We start from the raw sequence: 15,054 nt of genomic DNA on the forward strand, positions 1-15,054 counted from the left end.
TAATAATGGAGATATACCCATCTCCTAGAACAGGAAAGGGTCATTGAGTCCAGCCCCCTGCCTTCACGAGCAGGACCAAGTACTAATTTTGCCCTAGATGGCCCCTTCAAGGATTGAACTCATAACCCTGAGTTTAGCAGGCCAATGCTCAAACCACTTCTGTCCCTCTCTCCTAGTGACCCTGGAGGTACTTGCAGTTCTATGCTTGTATTCTATGGCCCACCTCATGGTACTGTCCCAGCTGTTAAGGAATTTAGCTTGGTATCCCCTCCTCTAGTAATACTTAGGACAATAGAGCAGGGAAGATTAACTGGCTGGCAATGGAAAAATACAGGCCCAGCTACAAGTCACTTCAAATCCCTTTCTGCAGGATTTGCTTTATTTCCAAAACCCAAACCCCTGTGTAATAGCCACCTCAGGCTTTCCAGCTGGGAGCAGAAAGGACTCACCCTTCCCTTTTAGTAGCCTTTCGTGGCTACTAAGGAAGGGCCAGAGCAGGACTCTTCTGACCTTGAGTCTCCTGGCTCTGTCTGAGAGGCAGGAAGCCTTATATGGCTTCCTGCTGGTCACAGGCTGGCTCCTAATCATGTACCTTTTGCCAGGTTTAACGCGCCCAGGGCACCAGGGGCAGCTCTAGGAATTTCGCCGCCCCAAGCACAGTGGCACACCCCGGGGGGGCACACTGGCGGTCGCCGGTCCCGCGGCTCCGGTGGACCTCCCGCAGACGTGCCTGCGGAGGGTCCGCTGGTCCCGCGGCTCCGGTGCCTGCGGGAGGTCCACCGGAGCTGCGGGACCAGCGGACCCTCCACAGGCACGCCTGCGGGAGGTCCACCGGAGCCACGGGACCAGCGGACCCTCCGCAGGCATGCCTGCGGGAGGTCCACCGGAGCCGCCTGCCGCCCTCCCGGCAAAATGCCACCCCAAGCACGCGCTTGGCGCGCTGGGGTCTGGAGTCGGCCCTGCAGGGCACACAGGGATGTGTACACATGCCCCCAAACCCTCTTACTAGCAGATTTTCAGGTGTAGCTCTTAAAGCACTTCCCGAAGGCAGGTAAGAATCATATACCCATTGTCTAGTTAGGGAAACTAAGGCACACAGAGAAAGAGGGAGACAGGGGAAGTGACTTGCAAAAGTTCCTATATGCCTTGAACCCAGATCTCCTAAATTCCAAGACAGCAGCGTAATCAGCCTTCCAGTTTCTGCACAACACACCTGTCAACCTGGCAGACCCTGCTGCCTGCAGCGTCTGCCGGCCATTTTGTGTTCAGATCTGACTGTTACAGAGGAGACACGCCCACTGTGCTCTTTCACGGAGACTTGATTTTTATTCTTTCTCATTTAGTTGGTCTCTCCACGTAAACGAAAAGTCTGGACATATATTTTCTCTTGGTGGATGGAGGAGTGTAACAGATCCTACCTCAGCTAATGCAGGCAGTGAGCCATCCCTTCCTCCCTAGATGTGGCCTCCAGAGTTGAGGTATATTGGGCAGAGAGAAGGTTGCAATTCTGTGGCTTGGGCTAGCTCTGTTTTATAGAGACAAGACATCAGCAGTGTCAGTCAAACCTTTTTCAGCTACAGGTCTCGCCTTGAGTTTAAGGCATTAGAGTGGGAGCCAGCTGACCTAGGTTCAGGTCCTACTCCTGCCACCAACTCCCTGTAGGAATGTAGGTGAGGCAGGTCATCTCAGTTCCTTGTCAATCCTTCCTGTGTCTGTTTAGAGTGTAAATCCTTCTGGGCAGCGGCTGGATTAGCCCCCAACACAATGGGGCTCTGATCTCTGTGAGAGCTTGCCTAAGTATGGTGCTGTAACTCCGTCCATACACCCTCGCTGCTCCTATAGTGGTGACAATGTAGAGTCAGCTTCTCTGCAATGACTGTGGGATTTACGTGGGCAGAGACAAGCTCAGAATCTGTCCCAGTCCCCCAGTAATTTCCCCCACTGCTGCTCCATCATCCAGGGTTTCTGTAATTAATCCATTACTGTGATTGACACAATCATCACTTGGAGGAACCAAAATGCTTATTACTTATTTTGAAGGGGTTCAAATGCCAGCTCTGAATCTTCCCTCTCTTTATTTTTTTTCGGCATGTGTGCTGTGGAACTGTGTCACCACTTGTGATTATACCGAGCAGAAAAATTACAGGAGTGACACAAATTACTAATTACTTTATTATGCAGCGAAAAAAAAATGAAAGGCTGGAAGTTGTTTTAGCAAATTCTATTTTTAAAGAAATAATTATTGGGTTTGAAATGTACTAAATTGAGTAATTCGCTGCCAGATCCCCCTCCCCCGTTAATCTTCTTTCTTTGCTCTATAGCTGGTATTCCAGATAACATTCAGGTTGCGTGTTTTTTAATCCACTATTGTTATTAATTATCTAGACTACAGTAGCACCCTAGCTCAGATTGGGATCCCATTGTGCTAGGTGCTGTACAGACACAGAGTCCCAGCCCCCAAGAGCCTAGGTTCAAAGGTATTTAGGTGCCTAACTCCCATTGAAATTAATAGCACCTAAATACCTTTGAAAGGCTGGGTCTTACAGTCTAAACAGGTAAGACAGACAAGGGAAGAATTATCCCCATTTTACAGATGGAGAAACTGAGGCACACAACGATTTAGTGACTTGCCTAAGGCTACACAAGGAGTCTGTGGCAAAGCTGCAAATTGACCCTAGATCACATTAGTCCCTGCCCAGTGCCTTCACCATGAGACCATATAATTGCCACAAAGGAGCCACTCGTCCATGCTTCCTACATTGTTGTTATAGTGCAAAGCTGATCACTGTCCCACAGGACACTTATCATTAGCTTGGAGGATCTGCTGCTGTCACTGTAGGAGTCCCTTGCTAGAGTCCCTCTTCCCCCAGTCTGGAACTGTTTGTCCATTGCTGGGCACCGAGTGGCTGGTTATCTTGGGGCCTGGCCCCTCACCATTGAAATCATTAGCGGAACTCCCACTGGCTGCCATGGGAGCAGGCCTTGGGGAGGCAACGCTGTGACTGAGGTGCAAGTTCCATTGAGATCTTTCTTTGTGGGGGTTCTCCACACACCCACACACTGCAGAGCAAGCCAGAGTCCAACTCACAAAGCCAGTCCAGCAAGTCAAACGTTTCTTTCTGCAAACTGCTGTTCAAATCCCAGGCCACTCTGAAATGTTTTATATTGTCCAGGCTCACGGAAATGCTGTTTGACAGTTTAATGGCCTCGTTCTTTATAATGTTTACGTACGTCCTGTGCCAGAATAAATATCTTCCAGCCCCATGCAGGGGTCACAGCCAAGTTCCCCTTATTCTTTTGTGTTCTCCACTTGTGGCTGAGCCCTCGTGCGCAAATTCCTCCTGGGACCACCCTCCACTTCTGATTAAACACAAGACGTTGACGGCTGCAGCCCACGACAGTCTCAAACCTGCCATAACGTGAGGCAAATAAATAAACCACAGATGCAAAAAGAAGAGAACAATGAACATGCACCAGGAAAGAGGAGACCGTTCAGAAGCCAAGTCTCAGCAGAGGCATTAGGGCATTTGCACAGAGGGTCTATTTCACAGTGCACCAAAGGCCACTTGGAGAAACTGCCATCAACCTGTTCCAGGCCTGTTGTCACACAGAGTCACCATTACGCTGGGAAGCAGGCGAGTGGACAAGGCCCAAGATTTCCTTTCCGAGATAAGATGTATCCCTTTACATGTAAATACAGTAAGGAACTGGCATGTGTGTATTATGGTTGAACGGTAGCTCTGCTCGTCTGCCCTCTACTGGACGTTGATGGGATCAGAATGACCAGATGCAGAGAGAAGGTTGAAAAAAATTGTTAAATTCCGTTCAAAATGTTGAAGTTGTTTGGCAGGGTTTGAAATTGAACGGTTTTGGGTGGTGGGTCCGTCCCTCCCTCCCAACAAAAATGTCAAGTCACTTTTCCGTTTTCAAAAAAGGCCATTTTCTGATAGAAAAACAAATGGCAGTTCAGAAGGCATCAACCACCGCTCCTGAGAAACTGGTGCATTGTATGTAGGTTAAGAATGTGCAGTTGCATTCAGCATTGAATTCACAGATGAACCCAGGCTTTATTGCAGGTGAAGGGGAACTGCCTTTTCAGTGGCATATTATGCAACCTAATACTCCTACCAGTCCATCAGGAGGCTGGGTCTGAATGTTCAAGGTCATAGGTAAACGCTGAGAGGCCACAGGTCAAATTGAAGGTTTGGTGGCAACTCTCGGGGAAGGCCCTTTCCGTGGATGGGGCGATTGATCCCGGAGGAGGTTCTGTCCAGCCATTCATTCTGAACGAGCTGATTCTATCAGAGGCGTGTGACAATCAGGCTCCAGACACCTCAAGGGGAGAGCAGAACCCCCAAAAGAAACAGTTAAACTGAGTGAATATTATGTCATTGTGTTGTACAAATACGTCAAATCAGGGCCGCCCAGAGGATTCCGGGAGCCTGGGGTCTTCAGCGGCGGGGGGCCCTGCTTTGGTGGTAATTCGGCGGCGGGGGGTCCTTCCATTCCAGGACCCTCTGCCAAAGTGCCCCGAAGACCTGCGGCGGGGACCCCCCACCGCCGAATTGCTGCCGAAGCGGGACCCACTGCCAAAGTGCAGCCGGCTCTTCGGTCGTAATTCAGTGGCGGGGAGCCCCCACCCCGGGTCTTCAGGGCACTTCAGCGGCGGGTCCCGGAATGGAAGGACCCCCCGTCGCCGAATTACCGCCGAAGACCCGGCTGCACTTCGGCAGCGGGTCCCACTTCGGTGATAATTCGCCGGCGGGGGGTCCTTCCGCCACGGAGCAGAAGGACCCCCCACCGGCAAAGACCGGGAGCGGAAGAAGCTCCGGGGGCCCGGGCCCCACAAGAGTTTTCCGGGCCCCCCGGAGCGAGTGAGGGACCCCGCTCCAGGGGCCTCAAAAAACTCTCGTGGGGGCCCCTGTGGGGCCCGGGGCCTGGGGCAAATTGCCCCACTTGCCCCCCCCCCGGGTGGCCCTGTGTCAAATAAGGTCTTTTATGACAGCCTGTAATGTTCTGAAGTTGACAGGCATTATGGGATATGTATACAGTCCATGGTTATGAATCGATGTATTTTTGTATATAGACGACCATGCTCATAAACGTCTGCTCCACTTCACAGCAAGGCAGGAAGCAGTCAGGCAAGGAGCGGCACCTGACAAGCTAGTTGTTTTCATAAAACCAGCTTCAAGTGCTCATCCCTTGTCCACCCCTAGAAAGGACTGTTAAAGTCAATGGAAAGAACAACTGGGATTTTCCCCCTGCTCTGAATAACCATGAGTTACCAGGCTAGGAGCAGGTGAGGGAGAGGGGAACAAATGCCTTTAAAAAGGAGGCTTGAAACTGAAGTTTTTATCCAGAAACTGAGGGGCAGTCACTTGGTGCGTGCTCTCTGTGAAACCCGGGGTGCGCTGGGAAACCGTTCAGAGGCAATAGGTAGGGCCATTCATTTTCAGTTTTTAATTATTTAAATGTTCCTGGGAATTTGTCGGTGTTTTTTACCACAACAACTAAAACAGGTGAAAATCAGTGCAAAAAACAATTAATCATTTTTCTGGGTAAATATCGGGGTTTATTTTGGTGGATGTAAAGAAGGAGGAAAACGTATTCAGTAGATTAATGCTCTGAACTCCGGTCATCAGTGGGGTTTGCTGCAGAACTAAAACAGAATTCAAAACACAACGCCACTTCTGAGTTTAAGAAAACAGTACATCTCTAATCCCCAAATAAAACTGTCAGTTAAATAAACAGTTTACTGTTGTAGACTTAGAACTATTAGCCTATAAATATTTACATTTAATAATTGGGCCGCACCATTTGCAGCGCGTACACTCAACTTCATCCTTTTCCCCTGTTTTTTTTTTAAACTTTTAAATACTTCCTTGTGTTCTGAAACCTAGTCTGATCCAGCTTTTCATTTTCTTCCCATTTTAGTGTCAGATCTTTAAACCGTTATCTGCTAACAGCTTGAAGTGTGTACGTGGTGGGCGTGAGATTCACCAGTATGTTCAGATGCGCACACGCCTCAGAGCTTGCGGGCGGGCCTGTTTGTTTATTGTATGTATCTTCTAGACTAATACATAGCCTGACTTCAGCAGGCAGCTTTGCATATACACACAGACTAATGTATTATCGTAATACATAGATCTCATGCAATGTATTGTATTTTCCTAATAAAACAAGTTAGTTTTTATATATTTGAATGATACAAAAGTAGGGTGAAAATCAGAAAAAAAGTGAATAATACTTTTTGTAAAACCCGGGAATTTTTCAGTAGAAATCAGTTTACACTGAAAACGAAGGGGCTTAGAAATCGGTAACTTGTACTAGATCAGGGATTTTATCTCATTTGAAAATGTAAAGCCTGAGGTTCCAGGGTGATGTTTATTTTATTTTCTATGTAACCGGTCTGTGTTTGCTTTTCCTTATTGCTGCTGCTTTGAATCGGTGATTTTTCTGTTAAATACACTTGTGTGTTTTTACCTCAAGCAGGTCTCTGGTGTGCAGGCCGTGTGGAGTGTGCACACCAAAGGAAGCTGCTTCCTGGGGGGTTGGTTTCGTGCCTTCCATGTGACCAACTGGAGGGAAAACATTCCCGTGTCTGGTAGTTAAGAGCTCAGGGAGGCTGGATTTGGGGAGATTCGGGACTGGAAGGGCTGGTGGTGTCACCCTGCATGGTGTAACTAGGCAGCTGGGAGCCAGGGTGTGATGATGTGCTGGTGGGCTGGCCACTGGTGCCAGGAGTCTGAACCAAAGCCCCACAGCACAAGGTACCCAAGGCTATAGGGCTGGTGGTGGCGAGAACCCCTTACTGGTCTGGGTAGTCCCCCAAATGTCACATAGGCCTGAATGGAGACACCAGATACACAGGGCTTCAATCCTCAGGAGTGGCTGCAATCCATATGCAAATTGTGTAAATGACCCCTGTCTTTATTCCGGGCCAAGCTAAAACCTTTGACAACCCCAGCTTTTGAAGAGATTCAGAATTCAGACCTGGACCCAAGTTTTGTGGCTTAGGCCCATCTCAAGAATCAGGATAGTGAAGGACGCTGCAGCAGCCTCTGTGAGAAATGTGTGGTTAAATTGCCGGTTAAAGTGACCTCCACGTGGGAGCGGAGAATTGGTTCCCTCGGGCTCATGGGAGATGGGAGCACAACATGATCAGCCCTTGGGGAGTGCCCTGGTATGTGTTTGCATTTATGTTAGTTAGCCACTATATATCTCTCTGTGTTATACAGTTCCAGAGAGAGTGGGATCCCTGGTAAACAAAGGAGACAAAGCTAGAACTCAAGTTGTGTGGAAGCCTGTTTGTGTCCATAGTTCTAGCTGTTTTCCTTAATAATCACCTCCTGCTTCACGTGGCCTGAGATGCTATAGAGAAGGAAGGGAATGCATCATCCGCTCAGGCAACCTCCTTCCCCTGCACACCTACACATACAGCCAAAATTCAGATCAGGGCTCACGAATGAAGGAAGCCCAAATCAAGGGAAGGTCCCTGCCATTCAGTGTGTGTACGGGATTGCTTAGAACACCTTCACAGACACGAGCTGCTGTGCGCTGCCATGCAAGACAGCATCTTCTATTGCCAAGCACAGCAACCACAGACATGATCAATCTGAAAGGGAAGAACCACAAGCCTTAAAAGACACGTCATTCTTTTTCTCTTGCTAAAATGCACTGTAATGAACTGGTTAGTCTATGGGTATGTGTTTGCACCACTGCCTCCTATTGGATGGAATCAGAACTGCCCAGCTGTGACCAGATGGACACTATTTGAAAGAGTCAGAGGCAATTCTCCTTCAGCTCAAGTGGCAGAGGACAGTGTTTTTGGAGCAGGAGGCACCGCGTTCTATCACTGAATTTCCAAATGCCCATTGTGTGCAGCGTAGCAACAGCCATGAAGGCCTGGTACGCAGGGATTAATTCCAAACCATGCCAGTCTCTCCTTGTTTGGGGGTTTTCACTGCAGACTCAAATCACCCTCCTCAAAAAGCTTGCTGAGGTTCACTTCCATTTGGATGCAACCTGAACCACGCTGCCAGCCAAACCTCAGCTTGTTACAGGTTTGCATCACATTCTGCAGAGATCCCATTTTCACGAGGATTTTGACCCGAAATAGAACAAATCATGGGGTCTGGATCCAGGATGGGATTTTAACCCAAATTTCCCTCAACCTGAGTGTGCTGGGGCTTGAGGAGGAGGGCCAAGTGCAAAGTTGAGTCCTGGTCCAAATGTGGATCTGGATCTAACCTCAGGATCCAGTGTTTGGTTCAGGCCCATCCCCAAACTCCCAGAACCTTGGAGCATTCAGAACCCAGTTCCAGGTCTGAAATATCTTTATAATGGACCGGTCTCCACTGACTGTTAGAAGTATTGAAATCCCAGTCTGGATTAGAACTCAGTGCCTCGCATGACATCTCTCCAGGTGCTCCCAGCCTGCACTGTCATCATCATGATGGCGTGGTGGCAAATGGTTCTGTATCCCATTAACCCCCACATGCCAACCATCCAATCCCCCCTGCTGCATGTCTTACAATATGCCAATACGTTTAAAGGGGTTGGAAGGGCATATATTACAGCCTAATGGAAAATCAATTACACAGCATGTAAAATGAGAAAATTCCCTGTCATTTTCACCCAGTTTCTCACACCACTCCCTGCTCCTGAGTGACAACAGCAGATTATGTCTATTTACGGCTATGTCGAGGAGCACAGAAATAAGCAAAGGTAGAATCCAGGCCTGGGGCCTTTCTCTAAATGTTCTGTCAACCTGGGAGTGAGTCATCGCACAGATGCAGTTCTAGGCTGGCTGTGTAAAAAGCACTTCTGTTTGCCATTATGGGTGGGGGAAAGAAATTTATTTCTGGGTAACAATTTTCTCCTATATAAACAAACAAAAACCCTAACAAAACAAAACACGGTGTCTAATTGGGAGCTGCAGAAGACAGCATCCCCTGGAGGGAACCATATGGAGCTTTAAAGAGGTTAATACCTCGGAATGCATGCCCCCGCCTCTGATGTTCACAACCTCCACAGGACTGCTAGTAACAATTGTTGTTAATGAGGGTTGCGATTTTTAAAGAGGTCTAGGGGGTTTAGAGACATCTTTCATTAAAGTTAATGGAATATGTGTCTAAATCCCCCAGACAGCTTTGAAAATCTCAGCCAAGATGCTTATGACTCTGAGTATCTAACAAGCTGTAAATAAGGACCAGCCCCAAAGCCCACAGCAGTCAGTGGAAAAAAACCATTGACTTGGGTGGATTCTGGATCAGGCCCTAAAAGTATAACTACACCAGCTCATAGAGGTGGTGAGGCTTGCTCCTGATTACAAAGCCAGGCAGTGTACAAGGCAGGATTAGAACACAGAGCTGGTCATGCTTAATGCTGTTGTTTACCCACTAGACCACATGGTCCTTTAAGCCAATAGCCTCTTTCTGGGCCAGAGTCCTCCCTGGTGTGATGCCACAGGTACCACAGTGTTACATCAGGGATGCATCTGTGTCTCGTTTATTCAATCTGTGAAATGGGTCTCCTCGTACCTACACACAGACGTGAGACAAAGCCTAATTCATTAACACATACAGTAGGGGTCAGCGTGGTAGCCCTGTTAGTTTGTATCAGCAAAAAGAATGAGGAGTCCTTGTGGCACCTTGGAGACTAACAAATTTATTTGGGCATAAGCTTTTGGGTCATTATACAAAGTAAAAACTATTTCCCCATGCTAATTGTTCCCCTACTGTTACTCACACCTTCTTGTCAACTGTTTGAAATGGGTCATCCCGATTATCACTACAAACGTTTTTTTTTCTCCTGCTGCTAATAGCCCACCTTTATCGGTTAGTCTCATTAGAGTTGGTATGGCAACACCCATTTTTTTCATGTTCTCTGTGTATATATATCTTCCTACTGTATTTTCCACTGCCTGCATCTGATGAAGTGGGGTTTAGCCCACGAAAGCTTATGCCCAAATAAATGTGTTAGTCTCTAAGGTGCCACAAGGACTCCTGTTCTTTTTACAGTAAGGGGCTGATCCTAAAGCCCACGGAAATCAGTAGAAGACTTCAATAGGGATTGGATCAGGCCCTGGTTGCAGTGTATTATTATATAACATGTTCATAGGACTGCCATGTGGGATGAGTATGAAGAAGAAACTGATACGTAGCACATCTCCAGTACCTTGGAAGATAGCCACGGGCTTAACAAACCTTCATGGATTTAGCCTTATGACACCCTTTGGAGACAGGCCACAGGTAGCCTACGTGACACAAGGAGAAGCTAAGTGATTTGCCCACGGTGATGCAGCAATTCATGGGCAGAGTTGGAAATAGAACCCGGGCATTCTGAGTCTGTAGTCCCCGCTCTAACCATTGCACAAGTCGCCCTGCATTTAAATCCCCTGTTGCTGGGCTGTTAGTGAGGGTTTAATAAGACTTTACACCTTCAAAGTACCGTACCAAACTGTCGCTCATTTCTCCTCGCACGGCTGTGCTGAGACAGGGCTGGCTGATGGTTCCAATCTACAGCTGGGGAACAAGAGGCCCAGGGAGGTTAAAGCCAGTATTTGGAGAAGTGGCTGCTGCTTTCGCAGTCCCAGCTTGTCCCACTTCGGGCCTCGTTATCTGCAGTGCTGAGAATCCAGGGTTCCGGGAAGGAGGTGAATGGGTTGGACTGGGACTCAGGAGAGCCGCGGGTGATTGCCCCAGGCTTTCGGCATCACCCACTCTCTCTGGGCCTCAGTTCCCCGGCTGTAAATGGGGATAGTGACCCGGTTCGGGTTGTAAGCTCTCCAGGCAGGGACTGTGTGTCTCCAGCACCAAGCGCAATGGGCCACTGATCTCTGCGGGAGCCCTCGCTGCTGCTGTAATCCAAATAATAACTGACAGTAAACCTCATTAAAGCCAATGGAGCGGTGAGGGCTCAGCACCTGGGAAAGCCAGGCCCCCGACCTGGCAGCCAAGTTGGACCCATGTGGCAAACAGAACCAGCAGAGCAAATGGGAAGCGGAGAACTCAGGAGCTCCTGGGCGTGAGTCACATGAAAATGCTGGCTATGTACATGGGCTATAGCGGGTACCACCTCGGCACCGAGGTGCTTTGTCCTTTGCCTTCTCACCTAAGATAGGGCGACCAGATGTCCTGATTTTATAGGGACAGTCCCGATTTTTGGGTCTTTTTCTTATATAGGTTCCTGTTACCCTCCACCCCCCGTCCTGATTTTTCACTTTGCTGTCTGGTCACTCTAGCCTAAGATCACACCGTGAGTTCTGGCAGAAGGAAAAGAGCTCAGCTCCCTTGAGTACCAGGTCTGCACGTTAACCCAGCCCAGCCCGCTCCCCGCTCGTAATAGTGCCTAGCTTTTTCATCAGTGCACAACAAAGCGCTTTACAAAGGAAGGTATCCCCACTTTGCAGAAGAGAAAACTGAGGCGCAGGGACTTACCCACAGTCACCCAGCAGCAGAACTGGGACTAAAACACAAGTCTCCTGGGTCCTAGTCAACTGTGTTATCCACTAGGCAACTCTGCCATCCACTGCATTGTGCTGTCTCTTTAATTTCCCTCGTCATCATGAGCACTGGAGCCCACCCTCCCCATTCCACAGTCCCAGCAAAGAGAAGAATGAGTTCAGAAAACCATCCCCACACAAATGCAAGCTGCAGCCTGTCTCTCTGATAGCATGGGCATGTGTGCCCAGTACTCATTGCTGGTGTATCCCAGGAGATACATTAGATGGATGTTTATCTGCAGGGCTTGTGCTAAGCGGCCTGTGCACCCATCAGCAGATGGCAGAGCCGCCAAGATTGATGGGTAGCGCACAGAAAGAGGACATTGCAGGGGTGGGGGTGCAAGATAACCCTGGTAGTCTCCACCGCTGACGTCTAGGAGTGCATACGCTTTCAGGAGATGAAAAAGAGTGAGAGTCTCTCTCTCTCTAAAGACGACTGCAGATTCAGAAGCAGATGAGGAGTTATTTCATTAGCTTCATCCACACTGCCTCTGGACTCAGAGGCTTTATTTTGTTATGTTGGGGCTGGAGATGTTTGTATTGGGAAAAGACCTACACCCAGCACTGGAGAACTCAAACCAGGAGTTAGCCCAGGTCCCCCCTTCTCCTGTAATACCCAGGGACAGGGCATGTGCCCTGCTCCTGCCCCCTATACACCACTCCAGCAGTGCATAGGGGCTATTAAACTGCTTCGAGAGGTTGAGGGAGGGTTCCGCAAAGGGGCTCTGTCAGAGCCCCTGCACTGTCCCGCTTGCAAGCCTTGGCAGAGGGGGCATCGGGTCAGGCCCCTGGCACATGGTGCTACAGGGTTTCTGGGCTGCTCAGCTGCCCATAAGCAACCTTGGCCAGACTGCCATAAACTAGAGCAGCCCAGAATATGTAGGGCACAAAAGTGGCATGAAGCTACATTCGCTGGAATAACTCACGACTCCCTGGTGGAATGAGGAAAAGCCACGGGACACGGCAGTACCAGGGTACAGGTTAAAAGGTAGGAAACGAAGGGGAGGAATAAACAAGGGGGAGGGATAGCACAGTGGTTTGAGCATTGGCCTGCAAAACCCAGAGTTGTGAGTTCAATCCTTGAGGGGGCCACTTAGGGATCTGGGGCAAAAATTGGTCCTGCTAGTGAAGGCAGGGGGCTGGACTCAATGACCTTTCAAGGTCCCTTCCAGTTCTAGGAGATTGGTATATCTCCATTTATTACCTTTATTATGGTCAGTTTTCACAATGGAGAGTGGTAAATAGCAGGGTTCCCCAAGGATCTGTACTGGGACCAGTACTGTTCAACATATTCCTAAATGAAAATAGATGACTAAGGGGGATCGGATAGAGGTCTATAAAATTATAAATGATGTGGAGAAAGTGAATAGGGAAGTGCTATTTATCCCTTCACAGAACATAAAAACCATGGGTCATCCAATGAAATGAATAGGCAGCAGGTTTAAAACAAACATAAGGAAGTATTTCTTCACACAACGCACAGTCAATGTATGGAACTTGTTGCCTGGGGATGTTGTGAAGGCCACCAGTATAACTGGGTTCAAAAAAGAATTAGATAATTTCATGGAGGACGTCCATCAACCCCAAGTTTTGGTGTCCCTAAACCTCCAACTGCCAGAAGCTGGGACTGGATGACAGAGGATGGATCTCTCAAAATTGCCTTGTTCTGTTCATTGCCTCTGAAGCATCTGACACTGGCCATTGGAGACCCTTAGGCCTACAGGATAATAGTTTGAGATCTTCGGGTAAGCTAAGGTCAGACAGTGCCTGAGTGGGGCTCATTCATTTATTAGTAGCGGGAGTGATATAGTCTGAGCCCAGCAGTGGGAGCCAGGAATTCTCAAGTGCTAATCCCAGCTTTGGCGCTGATGCCCTCTATAGCCTTGAGCACGTAGGTGGGCCTCAGTTTGCCCTACTCCCCTAGCTCACAAGAGGCGTGGTGCAAATCAGTTACCTAATGCTGTCAGATAAAGCAGCGCTAGAGAAACACTAATTAGCAGCAGCTAGGCCCCTTCTTACCAGGTCAAATTCCAGCTAAGCCAAGCCACGCAGTCTCAGGAAGCCACAGTGGGCCATGATTTCAATGGAGCAGCTCCAGATTCACACCAGTGTAACCGGAAGCAGAAACTGCTCCATTTCTGAAGACACCCCGGTCATACAGATTGAAGCGACACCTCAGGAGAGAGAAAACAAAAGTCTGTCTTTCTCAGGACAGCCCATCTGGAAGAAGCCATTGTCTCCCCCGACCACATGCCCAGCTCTATCCTTTCATAGATCATAAAGCCCCCTGGATGCCAAAGGCCTGGTGGTGTGATCATTTCCATGTGTTCTCATGAAAAGGGTGAGCCAACTTCCCCCTCTGGCCACGGGATGGAATATGGGACTGACCAGGAAAAGAGCTGTTGGAACAGATTATTTATTATTACCAATAACATCTAAATCTCCTCTCTGTTTGAAGGATACACCGAGTACAAAATTCAGCCCCGGTGTAACCCCACTGAAGTCAATGGAAAAGTCAGACCAGGGATGATTTGGCTATTAGGGACTTGCTCAGGCAACATGACCATTGAAATGCTGAAAACAATGAGCGCTGAAGACACCCAACACCTCTCAGGGGGTTCTCAACATCCCTCCCACGAGCCCTGTATAACGGCGGTGGGATCTGGCCCATTGTAAGTAGAGGTCCCCATGGTTGCAATGCAGTCACTTTTGCAGGGGGAAAGAGGCAGCTGTTTAACGGCACACAGCAGCACACGGCACTGCTCCTGCTCCTTCAGCGGCTACAGGGTGAGGCTAGAAGAAGGGGAATTAGGAAGGATGCTACATCCAAACTGAAACCACTGTGGGAGGCTGGGAGCTTGGAACGTCAATGGGAATTTTGCCAGCACACCAGGGGTCTGCAGTGACTGCTGCTAGGCAGGATCTGGGTCTTACATTACACTTGAAAAACAGCGGCATAATGCCCCAGCGCACGGGTGTATTGATTCAGCAAAGAGTGAGAGGAAGAAAGTGGGGTAAACTAAACAGACAAGTCATTCTTCTTCTGGAATAAGAGTGTCCACACATGGAGCTAATCGAGGGCAGCAAATCAGGGATAACTCCATGCGTAGGTACATCCCACGTGGCACTACAGCGGCGAGCAGAGTTACACTTGATGCGGAATTAATCCTCAGGCCCACCCACTAACGGTGCATGTTTCATGCCAGGCCCAGCGCTGTCTCCCTGCTCAGGCATCACTGATGCTCACCGCGCTTTGGAAAGAGCGGAACTGGCCCCAGTGACTGGCTTTTCCTTTTAAAGCAACCCCTTGTCACTGGCTGGCACCTCGCTAGCCGGGAACGGCGCACAAATGACAGGCTGAACGGATGTTGGCGTTTATGGCATACAGGCCTGGGGCACAAATCTGCACCTGAGAAACGTCGGATCCATTCAGCAAAGCCTAATTGATTGTTTCCGGCTAAACCGCTGGAGGGGAAAGGGAGTCAATGGCTGCATAAGCTTGTTTGCAGTTGTAAAACAAACATCTCCTCTCCTGCATTAAGCAGCAG

The sequence above is a fragment of the Mauremys mutica genome, chromosome 1, assembly GCF_020497125.1.
Source record: "Mauremys mutica isolate MM-2020 ecotype Southern chromosome 1, ASM2049712v1, whole genome shotgun sequence".
NCBI classification, from domain to species: domain Eukaryota; kingdom Metazoa; phylum Chordata; order Testudines; family Geoemydidae; genus Mauremys; species Mauremys mutica.